Genomic DNA, 6587 nt, shown 5'->3' with positions numbered 1-6587 from the left:
CGTATGTTTGAAGGTAGAGCTATCCTCAATGTCATGGCGAAAGCGATGTGTAAACAAATTCAGCCCATAATATGGCCAAAATCTTCGTTGAAATATTTCTTTCTAAAGGGACTTGACTCTGACGTGCCGCTACGTTGGTTCGTCATTTGGCAATACTTGTATTAAACAACACTGGATAACAAGGTGTACAATGAAGTGTTAGATACAAATACTAATAATTCTTTCCCCGAACAATCAGGAATCATAATTGTAAGAATACCGAAGTCATTTTAGAAATATTAAAAACATTGAATTTACAAGTTGGAACAAAATAAAACATAGCAAAGACATCAGATATAGGTGCATGTGTATGTTAGTTGGCAATTTGTGTTTACATGTGTGTAGGCTGCAATGTTTACATGAATGTATCCCATATTTTGTTTGTGGATTGTATAAATTTGTGGCTTTTGCATGCGGTTGTTTTCTTAATTACGGGTGGTGCCCTGACACCCCCCACCAACGCCCTTGCGGCGGCTTTGAGGGTATTGAGTAGAATAGAATAGAACGTTTCAACATTTGCGATGCTATCCAGCATCCATGAGATCGCTATGGGTTAACCATACGCGAAATACACCCGCTTGAAAATCCAAAGTTTTCCCTTCAGGATGAATTGTGTGCTGATTGCAGTTTAAAGGCATACGAAGGCTTTTGAAATTATCAGTATCCCATTCTAATCAGCATATTGCACAGAAATTCAATATTACCTTTATTATAACGTAAATTTGTATAGCAATGGAAGCTTAAATGTGTTAAAAACAAGGCATTAGACTTATCAAACAAAAGATAACTTATCATCTCATTTTTCTACTTTTTCACCTAAAGTTTCTAATAGCAGTTAATAGTTAAACCGACCACTTTACAGTAATAATTACTACTTCCTAATGCAATAATTTCAGAGTGTAAAAAATCATTCGCCTCGACCGGGATTCGAACCCGGATCCCTCAATTCCCGTTCGAGTGCTTTAGCCAGTTAAGCTATCGAGGCGTCCTATTAAAATCTTAGAATGATTTTTAAACTCTGAAATTATTTCATTGAATTGTATATTAGCGGATGACTCCGTTAAAAGTTAATGTTGCGGCATCTACCGCAATTTCTTTGGAATTTACTACTTCCTAGTTTGACACCTCTGCTGAACTAGGTTATTATTTTATTTACTTAATTAGGAATTTTTATTTTAGAATGAATCGTGAAGCGGGAATTTTTAACAGATGCAGTGCGTACATACATGTATATTTACATATGTACTTGTATATGTGTATACATACATACATATAGATACTTGTATTGCAGGAATATTTGATATAAGGAGTACGTATCTTTACAATTTCATAATGAGATATTTTTATGCAAAGTACAGGTATGAGTGTCTGTATAAGTAAACAAATGTTATTATACTTTTTTATTTCTTTATTCAGCCATTAGTCCGAAAACAGCACTCTGGTCTTTACATCGGACTATTAACAAAGAATAACAGTGAAGACGATTACAAGCAGCCAAGTCCTAGGTGGAAGAAAACCCACCCAGGCGGGAATGGAACCCGCGACCCATGGATTGGCAGACGAGGACGTTACCCCGCCGCCACCGAGGCCGGCAACTTGTTAGCAACGATAAGTTTTTATTGTTTGTATTCCGTTTACATTATTTGCACTTGACCATGTAAGAAGAGGTCGATTACCTTCTTCTACCCGCATTCACACTTAACCTACCTCTTTAAAACTAAAGAAAAATGTTGCATAGGTAACTAGCTTGTTACTATATTCATTAACCACGGGCTACGTTTGTGTGAGCTCTCTAATGCCAAGTACAATGCAATGACAAAATTCCTGCATTGGTTCTTATGATTCGAGTCTCTCGCTCCATGTAATCTTTTGGATCTTCTGTCTGTTTTTGAACTCCCTTCACTTACTACCTTGATCAAAAATTCTCTCTCAACAGAGACTTGCTCGAGAACATGGATTCGCAACTATCAAAATCTCTTTCACCCGCCTAAGTTTCATAGTTTTTTCATCAAATTCCCTGATTGACGAACTGAAATACATTTTTATTTATTCATGCGCTCAAAACGTGGACAAAATCAGCTTTAAAAAGGTTATCCTGTTAGTTTTATCGGCGTGGAAATAGCTGTGAGGCTTGAATAAAGTTCGTTTTCAATTCGTGGCAAATAACAATTCACTGTTCCACTGTCAATAAAGATATATTTCGATCAAGGTCTCGAAGTTACTTCGTAATCATCAGGATATGATGATGGCAAGGTAATATCAAAACCTAGGTGGATATAAATCTGCATTTACAGTGGAAAACTGCATTATTATTATTGTTTTATCGTTATTTTCATTATATTTGCTACGAATTGATCAGGTAGGCAAACTTCTAAAATCAAAACAATATTTCAAAAATCAAGATGGATACTCGGTCGTTATGTCATGAAAAGTATTAACTGTTGATAGAAATATATTTTTTCTATTCATTTCCCACTAATAATAAATTTCCATAATACATTAATATAGTAGAAATTAATATTGTAAAAAAGTTATTTCTACCAAGGAACATCATGCCTGATTCGACACATTTGTAAAGTCGTAGTCCTAACCGCTTATCTTGCATTAAATTTCCTTGGTAAAATGTATACATTACGATAAATACATTAAAATATGGCAATATTACAATTAAGTCATTCCTAAAAGTGAACTCCTATAGGAGTAGGTCATTTGCTAGTTTTAGAGAGGGCAAATTTCTAAAATCAAGATGGATACTCGGTCGTTATGTCATGAAAAGTATTAACTGTTGATAGAAATATATTTTTTCTATTCATTTCCCACTAATAATAAATTTCCATAATACATTAATATAGTAGAAATTAATATTGTAAAAAAGTTATTTCTACCAAGGAACAATAACTTTGCAGAAGTTACGGAATTTTACCATTTGGTATACGAAACACGTTTTTCGCCAAGGAGTAAATAGATGTAACTAATGAAATTTCATTGTGAAGAAGATTTGTTGTACGACCTGATTTGAGCACCATGTAATTCCCGATTAGCGATATGACTGCCATATGCTCTTGAATGTCTAGTTTTTGCATGCCTTCCTCGCGGGGAGTGTAGCCACCTTTTCTGTCTTTCATTGAAAAAACTGATGTTTTCAAAGAAAGGATTCGTCTCCGACGTAGTAAATAGCCGTAGTTGCGCGTGGAAACTGTATAATTTTATGGATGATTCAATTTCCGTTTAGAATTAATTCCTTTGACAAGATATGATAAAGCCTATGAAATCGCAAAACAAGAGTTGTTCCCTAAGCTGTGTATGTACAAATACGAGGCCTGCGGCTGAAACGGTGAGCGGGAACAAAACCGGCTGGACTCTGGGATTTGACCAGAGGTAGTCTCAAGTCTCTTCAATACCACCACTCTTGGGCCTGTTGTATTCTGAAAGATAAACTAAATCCAAAAGAAAAAAAATCCCACTTTTAATTTACCGCTTCCTGAACTCGGGCATCTATTATGCTTGACTGGAAAATAAGTACGAGCAGAGCGGAAAACTGAAATGGAAGGCTTCCGATGATGCAATATTCACTGGTTGAACTCCCCTCATAACGCCGGATCAGAGGGGCGTGAAAGTATGGAAGAAAAAATATACCACCCTCGAGAACCGCACTCAAGAGGCAGTAAAATTGCACACGCATATATTCCAGCCATTATATTCCGGTCCCCCGGACGAGGATTGAGCAGAAGTCTCTTTCACCTTTAGAGAGGTTTACGTCAAGTAAGGGATTAAGAGCTATTGGTAGGCTTTGATGCCGGTGGCCATTTCAATCTGCATTGTGAAGTGATGCTGATAGGGATTCGAAGGAACCACATATGTTATTTACTATAGAGCATCTGCTTTAATCAACTATCGAATTTTACTCTGGGACGAAATATTTAAGGAATTTTCCGTGAACATAACGATGCTATGTTTTTGAAACAAAAGCTTGCTTTAAATTAGAAGGAAAACTTTGAAACCATAGAACTTGCAATTTTAATTGGACATTTCTACGCCAAGTAAAATGGTCTTTACTGTAAGGTGTTGGTGAATCATTTCACCGCCAGTCACATTCTGAAAGGTAAAGAAATAACAAGGGTTGCATTGATTGACATTCACGTCATGAGTGAAGGTAGGCAAAAAAGAAAACGCCTTGATCCTGGTTGGGAAAGAAATGCCGATGGTACACTGAGCTATAACTAGAACTCTTCCGATTAATGAACACTGATGACGCATTACGCCGGAATAAATTATACGAAAGGATACACAGTATATTACCGGATTTTACAATTACTTTATGCGTAGATGTTATTTTCGGATCAGCATCTCTCTTTCTCCATGAAAAATTAAAATGTTTGAGAGGAGAATATTAGAATCAGAACAGATTAAAACAAACAAAATGTGATGGAAAGAATACTCCTTAATTTCAAACAAGTACTTTCGTCGTAATATAAAGAGTATTGATATAAATTAAATACCTCTAATAAAAATCTTGTTTGGTTTTTTTTCAGAGGATTTTCGGAACGTATTAATCCAACATATGCATCCGTCATTCATCACACTGATTTTGCATAAACACACAATTTAAATGTGTCGCAGAGTCAAGGACGCTCGCATTCTCTTTTCCAGTGTCCTCCGGTCAGAAAAATGACCCCCTGCAACACGAGACCCAAATATACGCCTGAGGAATAAAGGAGGCATGCGCCGGTCTTACGATGATGCCCCAGTGATATAGGGAATACACATGAAATATGAAGCGGCAATAGAGTAGCCTGCGATCAATCGGTCAAACAACTTTATGCCAGATAAATTTTTATAGACTTATGAAACCATTTCTATAAGGACATGAAGTTTTTACCACAGCGGAGAATATTTAAAGTTAGATTTAATGAATATACAAATAGAAGATGATGTTATTATCCTAAATCAGTTAGTTAGCAGTTATTTTTAGTTAACCCCAACTCCATTAGCTCGTATCAGGGGTTTTTAGGACACCGTTATTATATTATTCTCTCTGAACAAGGAATTCATATTGCCAACTAGTCTGGTTCATTTAATAGCGTTGCTTTGCTTTGTTATAACCTAGGAATAAACATGAATTTATGATTAAGAATAATAAGAGGAAATACAACATTTAAATTTATGCCACGCGCATACATTACTTATTTGATCCGGATTTTCCCAATGTTCCAAATCCGTAATGGCAATATCCTGGTACTGGAAATTTTTCTGACATCTTCGAATTTCACGTCAAATTCACATCACAACATAGGGGGACACCTCCAATTTCAGAAATATCTCCAATGTTGAAAGAAATTTAATTCTTCGTGAGACTTATTCAGTACTCCCTTTAAAAGGCATACAGTTCTTAATCCTAATAAATTCATCTGTTTTCAAGAAATGTCCTTTGCTTTCAATCTAAGGACACGCTTCTAAGACGAGCTTTAAAGTTCCAAATGTGTGCGGTTTGCTTCATAAACTTGCAGATTTTAAAATTAACCATTGATTATGGAGGTCGTTTAGACCATATCATTGCACGCAAAAGTCGGTTTTTATAATAAAAAAACAAAATAAGTACTGAATAATCCGATATTAAGATTGCCAGGAAAGAGAATTCAAGGGGAGTGAAGGGATATGAGAAAGGAGAACAGGCTGCAAGGGCGGGAGATTGGGAGTGGGTTGGGTGGAATTGCACGCTTGGAGTACCTGGATCGTTTCCTCCTCGGAGGAAGTGTTCAAGCGGTTTAGCGCGGCCGAGCAACATGCAGATCGCTTGTCAAGCGGGAGATCGCGAAGGGCTGCTCCTGGGCGATATCCACCAACACGAGGAGGCACTGGGGCAGACACTGATGGAACATTCTTTCGATGCAACATTTTGCACAGCCTCCTTAGCGCTCAATCACAAAAGCTTAATCTCCTTTCCGCTCGGCATTATAGCTGTAAACGGAAAAATAATTGCGAAAATAAGTTAGGATATAGTTTGATTCCCTTTTCCCATAATATTCCAACTTCTAAAAGCATTCAATGAGTAGCTTCAGGCGTGATAAGGTGTAAGTCGAACATAATGAATACCTGATTATCTAGTGTATACTGATTCATCAAGTGGAAAAGTGCTTCAATCTAAAAGCACATTACATTCTGAACTGATTAATGTCAATAATAATTTATTGCTAATCATTTTAGATAGAAATACGTACCGAGGAGTGCGTGGGTAGTTTCAGCACATTTCACGTTCCTTCATCAGCGTTTAAGTGACCTCGAAACATCTTACTGATAAATTTGCTTGCTCGTGAAATACGTCAATGTTTCTTGAAACTATCGCTTCATCGTATTTCTACAATACGTTCCATCGGGATAGATAGATGCCAAAAGAACAGATAAAATAGATGACAGACTTTTATTTAATGAAATCACCGTTTCATTATATGAAATTGCTCACTTACTCGAATAAACTTTCATAAGAAAAAACAGTAAACGAGATTCATAGTATTAAACAGAGCTTCAAGCGACTGATGACCAACCTCAAA

The 6587-nt window shown here is 36.4% G+C and overlaps 1 non-coding gene across 1 annotated transcript; it reads right to left on the bottom strand.

The window, feature by feature from the left end:
* Positions 1-951: 951 nt before the first annotated feature.
* On the bottom strand, positions 952-1024 carry TRNAP-GGG (transfer RNA proline (anticodon GGG)). The gene has a single exon. It is a non-coding gene; the product is annotated as a tRNA-Pro (tRNA).
* Positions 1025-6587: the final 5563 nt, after the last annotated feature.

Source organism: Hetaerina americana, unplaced genomic scaffold (assembly GCF_022747635.1).
Source record: "Hetaerina americana unplaced genomic scaffold, ioHetAmer1.1.p SCAF_8, whole genome shotgun sequence".
Lineage (NCBI taxonomy): Eukaryota > Metazoa > Arthropoda > Insecta > Odonata > Calopterygidae > Hetaerina > Hetaerina americana.
This window is presented reverse-complemented; position numbering and strand designations above follow the sequence as displayed.